Here is a 10,506-nt window from a genome sequence, read left to right on the forward strand (position 1 = left end):
CACCTCAGACATGACAATGGACATCTGCACTAATCAAACAGATGTGCTTGAGTTGCATGCCAGGCAGGGTTTGCTGAAAATATGTTGTCTGAGTCATGTCTCAGTTCTTGTGTCATGCAAGTGAGAAGCAGTAATAATTTCAGTGCCACTCTTTGACAGTTTGAAGTAACCACACTATACTGAAATTTATGTTTCGGGATGTACACACAAAAAATATGGAGGGCCATATTAAATACACAAATATGATGTTATTAGTTAATTAAGAGTAACCTCCTTATAAAATCCATGAAAAGAGCCTTTTTTTCCTCCATGGAGGAGCCTGAAGCATCCATATCAAAGATATTGCTTATCAAAGATCAAGATAATTAACTGATAAATTTATGAACACAATTGTGATCCATAAGCATGCAAATGAATACCTGGTCAGCTTATCCTTCAAACTATGGTCACATTTTTTTTCTTATAGGACAGCACAATGAATTAACAGGAATATTGGCAATATTTTATTTATTTGAGAAATAAAAAAAGTGAATTAAAAACACAATAAAATAGCCTACATCTCACAGATTATAGTTCCATGACCTTGAGTTAGTATCTTTTGGCTTCATTAGGTTCATTAAAACAAAATTAATTGTTGGCAAACAGTATAAAACAATAAAATGCAAAATTTTATTAGGAAGTGCTGGTTCAAGTGGTATTTTATAAGCTTCTGAATAATGAGGATGATAGCCATTATCGTTAAATTCAACCAGACTTTCAGTGATTAATGTAATAATTACAACTTTTACTTTTCATGAAACAATATGTTTGCAATATAATAGATTTTTAACAACATATAATTAGATTTTCTAGTGCTTGCTGTGTTGTCATGCATATACTGTATCATGGCATTCATCTTTATTTTCCATTTTAAAAAATTTGACTTGTTTGTTTTACATTGTACGTTTGACAAAAAAGAAAAAAAACTATTTTCTTCAGTCCACATTTTTTATCCACTCATTTTTTCTGTCTTAAAGACAAGTACTTAAAAGTACTGTTACATCATGACAATGTGCATCATGTAAATGTGTTACTCACATCATGGAAATCAGAATTCTATTAATTATGTACTGTCTGAACACCAGAGTTCCCAATCTGTCTAAGCCACAAAATATTTGGCGTGCACGCTGACTGATAGCTACAGATCACAACAACCATCACACATTTAACAGTTATTCCACGAAATTGAGTCGTATATGAGCTGATAGCCGACGAGGCACGTAGTACCAAGTTGGCTATAAGCCATTTGCGACAAAATTGAGTGGAATAACTGTTTTATTCTATCCACATTCACTGGATTTTGAAAAACAGAGCATCTTTATTTTTATTTTTTTTTGCTAATTCGATAAATAAAAACATTATACAAAACGTCCAACAAAATAATTTCCGCTTAGAATGTCGACAAACCGGTGAAATGACAGTAGCAGTTTGTGAAAAATGCAATCATAATAATTCTTGAAAAATAAAAAAAGTTACGTTCTTATCATCAAATACTTTTATTCCATATTTTGTTGCTTTTTTTGTATTTTTGGGGGTTTTCTTCTTCTTCTTTAGGGTTTTTTGGTGGTTGACAAACCAATTTAAAGGTGCATTACTGCCATTACTGGGCTGGCATGTGGAACAGCAAATACTGGGGGGGGACAAAACAAAAAACTATATTCTTTTAGCTATTTCTGTTTCTTTTAAATACTTGATAACAATTTTTGGGGTTTTGTTTTCGAGTAGAGTTTTTATTTTGTCCTTGGTTGGTTCAGCAACATGTTCCATCATTTCATTTTTCTCTACTCACAGTATATCAGCTGATATCCTAAGTAGTAGAGTTGCCAATCAGAGCATGCGATTGCTCATATCCAGTGAATGTGGACAGAATAATATAGTTTATATGGTTACACAACCACATTATAACAGTTACAAAGGACTCTTCAGTAGCTTTCAAAGGACACCGGCCCCACACCATTATGATCTAAAGTGCCCAAGAAAGAGGCCTGGATGTCAGACATTTTTTTTTACACAACTATATTTACAGTGAAAATGAGGCCTCAGGCACAGCTATGCAACTCATTATTTTTAAAATAATTTCAGTCATTTTCCCAGGGTCAAAGACTTTGTTCAGGCGTTCACATTTTTGGGAGAATTTAAAGTTTATTTATTTTTAAGATATGATGAACCTGTAGTACCTTTTGTTTATAATATTAAACCTCGGGTTGTAGCAATTTAAAAAAAAAATTGAGTTCTTTATAGACAAAAATGCAAATTATTTTGTGGTGTTTATTATACAGGGAAAAAAATGTTACTGAAAAACAATCTCAGCCACCTTTAGGTATCAATTACACACAGGTGATTTGCATCTGAATGGGGCAACTTAACCATGTGCATAATTCACTTCTGAATACAAGTAACTTTCCCTGCGTAAATATTGACATAACTTTTGAACTTAAATCATCAACTTTGAACACAAACCATGCAGACTATATGAGCAACAGAGATCACTGGACAGGAATATAAAGTATTCTTTACTTTATGGTTTTTCCTACACAGAATTAGCTCCAGGCCACCTGCTTTACAGTGGTGCATGAAAGTTTGTGAACCCTTTAGAATTTTCTATATTTCTGCATAAATATGACCTAAAACATCATCAGATCTTCACACAAGTCCTAAAAACAGATAAAGAGATTACATATCTATGAGTGGCAAAAATAGAACTTTTTGATTTAAATTAGAAGAGTTATGTTTGGAGAAAGGAAAACAGTGCATTCCAACATAAGAACCTTATCCCATCTGTGAAACATGGTGGTGGTAGTATCATGGTTTGGACCTATTTTGCTGCATCTGGGCCAGGACGGCTTGCCATCAGTGACAGAACAATGAATTCTGAATTATACCAGCGAATTCTAAAGGAAAATGTCAGGACACCTGTCTATGAACTGAATCTCAAGAAGGTGGATCATGCAGCAAGACAACGACCCTAAGCACACAAGTCATTCTACCAAAGAATGGTTAAAGAAGAATAAAGTTAATGTTTTGGAATGGCCAAGTCAAAGTCCTGACCTGAATCCAATCAAAATGTTGTGGAAGGACCTGAAGCGAGCAGTTCATGTGAGGAAACCCACCAACATCCCAGAGTTGAAGCTGTTCTGTATGGAGGAATGGGCTAAAATTCCTCCAAGCCGGTGTGCAGGACTGATCAACAGTTACCGGAAACGTTTAGTTGCAGTTATTGCTGCACAAGGGGGTCACACCAGATACTGAAAGCAAAGGTTCACATACTTTTTCCACTCACAGATATGTAATATTGGATCATTTTCCTCAATAAATAAATGACCAAGTATAATATTTTTGTCTTATTTGTTTAACAGGGTTCTCTTTATCTACTTTTAGGACTTGTGTGACAATCTGATGATGTTTTAGGTCATATTTATGAAGTAATATAGAAAATTCTAAAGGGTTCACAAACTTTCAAGCACCACTGTACATATTACATTTGTACCTTCCATGTTCTTTAAGTCAATTTGGTAAAGAACAACTCTACTCGGAGTGGCACAGTGGTGTAGTGGTTAGCACTGTCGCCTCACAGCAAGAACGTTCTGGGTTTAATCCCAGTGGCCGAGAAGGGCCTTTCTGTGTGGAGTTTGCATGTTCTCCCCGTGTCTGCGTGGGTTTCCTCTAGGTGCTCCGGTTTCCCCCACAGTTCAAAGACATGCAGGTTAGGCTAATTGGTGGCTCTAAATTGACCGTAGGTATGAATGTGAGTGTGAATGGTTGTTTGTCTCTGTGTCAGCCCTGCGATGATTTGGTGACTTGTCCAGGGTGTACCCCGCCTCTTGCCCATAGTCAGCTGGGATAGGCTCCAGCTTGCCTGCAACCCTGCACAGGATAAGCAGCTACAGATAATGGATGGATGGATGGATGGATGGATGGACAACTCTACTGCTGTGCATTGACAAAGCAAGAAAAAAAAACATGAGGCAAAGAATATTCCATATTCCTTTTCATTGCTGTATCTCCAGGGCTGCCATGGAGACAGAACATACACCGTAACCTGAATAATCCTTCAAGGAAGTGGCAGTATAAAAAATTGTCATCATTTTGCCACAGTTGCAAAGTTAACAGGTAATAAAACTGGGTTCATTGTACTGGCACACAGTAAAAGAGAAAAATCATTATGGTTATAGCTTTGTGGCTCTTTTGATCTCAAGCTTAAAGTCCATGTTACATGGACTCCAAAAAGTGGGGGATGCAATTATTATTATGCAAGTGGTGAGGTTAACTATGATACAGATGATGCCACCATGAAAGAGCATGTCTGATGGCTTTTTAATATCAGCTATGACAGACTCGTGCATTTCATCTATGAACAAGACTTTTTCTGTTGTTTTGGGGTTTTTTTTGTTTAACCTGTGGCGAGATTGATTGATTTTAAATTGTGGCACCAGGAGCAGTGTCGCATTATAGTCAGTGTCACTTTAATGCCTCATTGCCTGCTGACACTGTACATGGACTATACAATCAGACAGAGGACAAAAATTGCTGTTGAATATTACCCAACCAACAACCAAAATGAAAGCAAATATACCGTAATATTGAAACCATTTAGCCTCTCAGTACAAACCCTTTGAAAATAAGACCTTGTCAAGGAAACTTCATTCCTCCAGGAAGGGACACTCAGCTTCATTTCACTTCGACATTTCCTCATTTCCCTTTTATGAAAAAGCCTTTTAAACACAAATATATTTGAAAAAGATCCAGTAAAGCCATACAGGCACAGCACGAGCATAACCTAGGGATGTCTTGGCTGGTGTTGGGAAAATAGCAGTTGATCAACTGAGCATTTAAGATATTTGCATGACAAAGAATAAACAGAAATGGCATCACACTATCACTGAATAAAATGTTAAATTACAGGTCGTATAGTGGGCTGACAAATGGGCTTTCATGGGCTTCTGTTTCTAAAGGTAACTGTGAAGTGCTCTGCAGGACGAATAGAAAAGAATTAGTAGCATGTGGCGTGAGGCTGAAGGCACATCCATGAAACAAAATTAAAAGAGCTTAATGTAGCCCGATGTGTCATGACTGCTGAACCGAATATTGAAAGATCTGCTGTGGCAGTTTGTTCTTTATGATTAAAGGTCCCATGGCATGAAATTTTCACTTTCTGAGGTTTTTTAACGTTAAAATGAGTTCCTCTGACCTTCTTAAGTCACCCCAGTGGCTAGAAATTTCATAATGTGTAAACCAAACTATGCCCAACATTTGAGAATGGCGCGTCAAAACGGCGCGTTGATAAGCTCTTCCCTTTACTACGTCAGCAAGGGAGATGATCCCCACGCCCCCCCTCTGGATTCCCACCCACTGTATGAATTGCCCGCCCAGTTGTAGTGAGGAGACCATAGAGGACACAACAACATGACATCACCTAAGCAAGCAAAACATGGAAATTGCGCTGTACATGGATGTGACAACACAGAAAAGAGTCTGTTTTTACTGCCGACGGGAGAGCCCCTGAAGACGCAGTGGCTTAATTTTATTTACTTCAATAATACACTGTCGAGTCTACCTAAGACGGTGTATGCTTGTCAGAAGCATTTTCCTGAGGAATGTTTCCACAACTTGGGACAGTACAGGGCAGGTTTTGCACATCAACTGTCACTGAAGCCTGGGTCCGTACCAAGCATCCCTGCCGCATCAGCCACAAACACCGAACAAGTAAGTGTATAACTGTTAAGTCGTTTTGCCGTGTTTTAAAATCGGTGCCACGTTAGCTGAATCAAAACCAAATCAAAACCAAAAAGCAATGGCTACATTAGCTGTGCAGCTAACCACTTCCTGCAGTTAGCCAGGTACTCTGCGCTACAAAACCAAAAAGCATGCAGCATGCTCTGTTAAACTGAGTTTAGTCTGGAAATTGACTGTAACTTATGAGCTTATGTTTTGCCGTGTTTTAAAACCGGTGCCACGTTAGCCTTGCAATGGCTACATTAGCTGTGCAGCTAACCACTTCCTGCAGTTAGCCAGGTACTCTGCGCTACAAAACCAAAAAGCATGCAGCAGGCTCTGTTATAATAGCCAATCAAAAGAGTTTTTACAAAGACACCCACATTCTTTTTTTTAAGTCACTCGTTCATTTTATTTGTTTGTTTGTTCAGTAAAAACCCAAACATTTGTTGAATTTATTTTATTTCCTCGCGTCGCACCTTAATGACGTCAGCGCGCGGTATTTTTCCCTTTGCGGTTTGTTCCTTCTCTCTCGCCATAGTAAGACACCCACATCCGCTTGTTCTGACCCACTGGAGGTAGTGTCACAGTGCTGTTAGCCAATCAGAGGTAACACGTTTACATGTCATGAATATTAATGATAAGACCCGCCCCCACTCTCTACCCTTCCCCGCCTCCTCCTTCTCATTAGCAAAACGACGCACTGGGAAAAGTGCTGAAATGGGGCTTTCTCCCAGGAGGCTATATCTACGTGCCGAGGGTTCATTTCGAGAAAGGCTGTGGATATAACATCCGGAAACCTCCACGAGCCCGTTTAAAGCATCAACAAACCACCATGCCATGGGACCTTTAAGAAAGGCTCATATTTGGTTGAAAATGTACTATTGAATGCATATGTGTGTACTAGTGCATCTCAAACAATTAGAATATCATGAAAAAGTTCTTGGCGGCATGGTGGTGTAATGGTTAGCACTGTTGCCTCACAGCAAAACAGTCCTGGGTTGGAGCCCAGTGGCCAGTGGGAGCCTTTCTGTGTGGAGTTTGCATGTTTTCTCTGTGTTTGCGTGGGTTTCCAGTCCAAAGACATGCAGGTTAGGTTAATTGGTAGCTCTAAATTGACCATACGGTAGGTGTGAGTGTGAATAGTTGTTTGTCTCTGTGTCAGCACTGCGATGATCTGGCAGCTTGTCCAGGGTGTACCCCGACTCTCACCCATAGTCAGCTGGGATAGGCTCCAGCTTGCCTGCGACCCTGTACAGGATAAGTGGCTACAGATAATGGATGGATGGAAAAAGTTCTTTTTTGGGGGAAATTTAATTCAAAAAGGTAAACTTTCATATATTATTCTATATTCATTACATGTAAAGTGAAATATTTAAAGCCTTTTTTGTTTTAATTTTGATGATTATGGCTTATAGCTCATGAAAATCAGAAATCCAGTATCTCAAATCATTAGAATATTTCCTAAAATCAATCAAAAAAGTATTTATAACACAGAAATGTCAAACTTCTGAAAAATATGTTCATTTATACCCTCAATACTTGGTTGGGGCTCCTTTACCACAAATTACTGCATTAATGCAGTGTGGCATGGAGTCAATCAGCCCAGGTTATTAAAGCCCAGGTTGCTTTGATAGCGGCCTTCAGCTCATCTGTATTTTTGGGTTGGGTGTTTCTTTTGGGTCCATTTTCTTCTGGACAATACCCCATAGAGTCTCTCTGGGGTGCAAGTCAGGCGAGTTGGCTGGCCAATCAAACACAGTAATATTATGGTCCGCAAACCATTTGGTAGTAGTTTTGGCACTGTAAGCAGGTGCTAAGTCCTGCTGGAAAAGAAAATCAGCATCTCTATAAAGCTTGTCAGTAGAAGGAAGCCTGAAGTGCTCTAAAATCTCCTGGTAGATAGCAGCATTGACTTTGGACTTGATAAAACTCAGTGAACCAACACCAGCAGATGACATGGCACCCCAAATCATAACAGACTGTGGAAACTTCACACTGGACTTCAAACACCTTGGATTCTGTGCTTCTCCACTCTTCTTCCAGACTACTGTGGGTGCAATCAGTTAATTATTGCAATTAAGTGATCAATCTCATTAAATCGTTTACTTTGACTCCTTTGAATTGAATCATACCATAGAATCAGTCTTTTGAAGTGAATCATGCAGTGAATCACTTAGTGAGTCATACAATGAATCATTTAGTGAATCATTTAGTGAATCGTTCAATGAATCATTTAGTGAATCATACCATTAATCCTGGATAAATTACCAAACAGCTAGATTATGGTATATTTCCAAATTATTACAATCACTTACCATATTACATAACTCATATGCACCCTTTTGAATTCTTTGAGAAGATTGGGGACTTCATATATCGTTCACACAAATAAACACAGTTTGTTTAATAAATGAATTTATTATAACAAAGATAAAAATAATAAATCAATATATACAAGCAGTGAGGTGTGTATATACATGTGTGGTGTGTGTGTATGGCCTAGCTTGTTGCTAGCTAAAACAAAGGAATGTTATCTAAGTAGAACAAAGGATTAGCTCTGTTGCTAATGTGTGCTTGTGTGTGTGTGGGAAGGACTTGACCATGTGTTTAGCCTCGTGTAGCTAACTACATGTGGTGGAGGCCTAGATTAGCCTTGTGTTGCTAGTGTGTGTTTGTGAAAGGCCCTATGGCCTAGCTAAAGTGTGTTTGTTAGGCCTGGTGAGGCCTACTGAGCACGTGTTGCTAAAGACAAAGGGAAGCTGTCTAAAGTGTATCAGGCCTGGTCAGGCCTGTTGAGCACGTGTTTTCTCAGTAACAAAAAGATTCCACACTCATAACATTACCAAACTCACTGAAACCTTGATAAGGTCAAAATGTATGATAAGGAAATTTAAAGTGTTAGTCAGAATAAGAGAGAGAGAAGGAGCATGCACAACCTATCAAACAATTGAGAGAACATAGAACCAAAATAAATCAACACGCTGCGTGTTTAACAGTGTAACAATAAACCTGGGTTTAAATTCACACTATTTCAATAAAAGCAAATTCCTAAGACTATCTTAATTATGCCCAAATGCCAAAATCTTACTTAATCCTGCCTTTAGCAAGATATGAAGAACTATTCGCCGGTGTAGTTTCGGGCCTCACCGTGGGAGCACGTGAGCCACTCGTGATGGAGGCGTAGAAAACTTTCGGGTCCAGCGGAGCACTTGGGAGGTTCCCGTGGAAAGCAGAGGATTCTTGGTCCGAACCTCAGCGTTCGTGAGGAAAAGTCTCTGATCAGAATAAGATGCACAGCGCTTTTGAGTTAAAAAGGATTCAATCGCTTCTTAACTTTTAACTGCCTGGGCTGCAGTCGTGACGTCACTTCTAATACGAGTAAACCGGTTGTAACTCAGGTTGAGTTTAAAGATCGCGCGACTCTAGAGTTTACCTTTGCCAAGGGTAAGAAAGAAAATCGCGCTGAGTGATGGATCTTGCAAGAAAGAAGATGTCTTTTTGGCGGAGAGCATCCCTTTGGTGCGTCTAGCTTCCTTGAAAACCAGACGCGAGAGACAACATGGCGGAGCTTCCGCCTGGACTTATGCCTTCCTGGAGGATGACGTAGATGATCCCGCCTATGCGTGACGTAGGTCACACGGAAGTTGCCTGGGAATTGTAGTTCTGACACAAGATGGCGGCATGATACCTACACTACACGTCCTTGATTTCCAAATGAAATGCAAAATTTACTTTCATCTGAAAAGAGGACTTTGGACCACTGATCAACAGTCCAGTTCTTTCTCTCCTTAGCCCAGTTAAGACACTTCTGACATTGTCTCTGGTTCAGGAATGGCTTGATATTAGGAATGCAACAGTTTTAGCCCCTTTCCTCAAGATGTCTGTGCATGATGGCTCTTGATGCACTGACGCCAGCCTCAGTCCACTCCTTGTGAAGCTCTCCCAAGTTCTTGAATTGACTTTTCTTGACAATCCTTTCAAGGCTGCGGTCATCCCTGTTGCTTGTGCATCTTTTCCAGCCAGCCTTTTCAGCAGTGACCTTCCATGGTTTATCCTCCTTATAGAGGGTATTGATGATCATCTGGACAACTGTCACGTCAGCAGTCTTCCCCATGATTGTGGTTGCATGTACTGAACTCGACCAAGGGATACACAGTATTTATACTGTTTTACTCAAACTCAAAATGAAATATTCTCATATTTTGAGATATGATTGTTGTTGTTTTTTGTGCTGGAGGCCATAATTATCAAAATTAAAATATAAAAATGCTTGAAACATTTTAGTTTATGTGTAATGAGTCTAGAATATATTACATTTTCATTTTCTTAAATAACTGATGAAAAATATTAAACTTTTTCACAATGTTCTAATTATTTGAGATGCACTAGTATTTTTACATCACAGATTTGTAATACTGGATCATTTTCCTCAACAAATAAATGGCTGGGTATAATATTTTTGTCTCACTTGTTTAATTGGGCTCTCTTTATCTACTTTTAGAACTTGTGTGAAAATCTGATGATGTTTGCTGGTTGCTTCTTGAGTCTACATCTGTATATCCACTCCTTATTACCTGCAGACTTATCTGTTAACCTGGCAGCACAGGGTGCAGCAGGTTTGACCTCAGTAACCTCATGGCTCATTATAAACCTTATTATGCATTCCTGTGAAATTAGGAGATGGTGCTCTCACTAGCCCACTCAGTCAGGGAAATTGTTGAGTCAGAGGCCTTTGGAACACATCCAGTATCA

The sequence above is a fragment of the Neoarius graeffei genome, chromosome 6, assembly GCF_027579695.1.
Source record: "Neoarius graeffei isolate fNeoGra1 chromosome 6, fNeoGra1.pri, whole genome shotgun sequence".
Classification (NCBI taxonomy): Eukaryota; Metazoa; Chordata; class Actinopteri; order Siluriformes; family Ariidae; genus Neoarius; species Neoarius graeffei.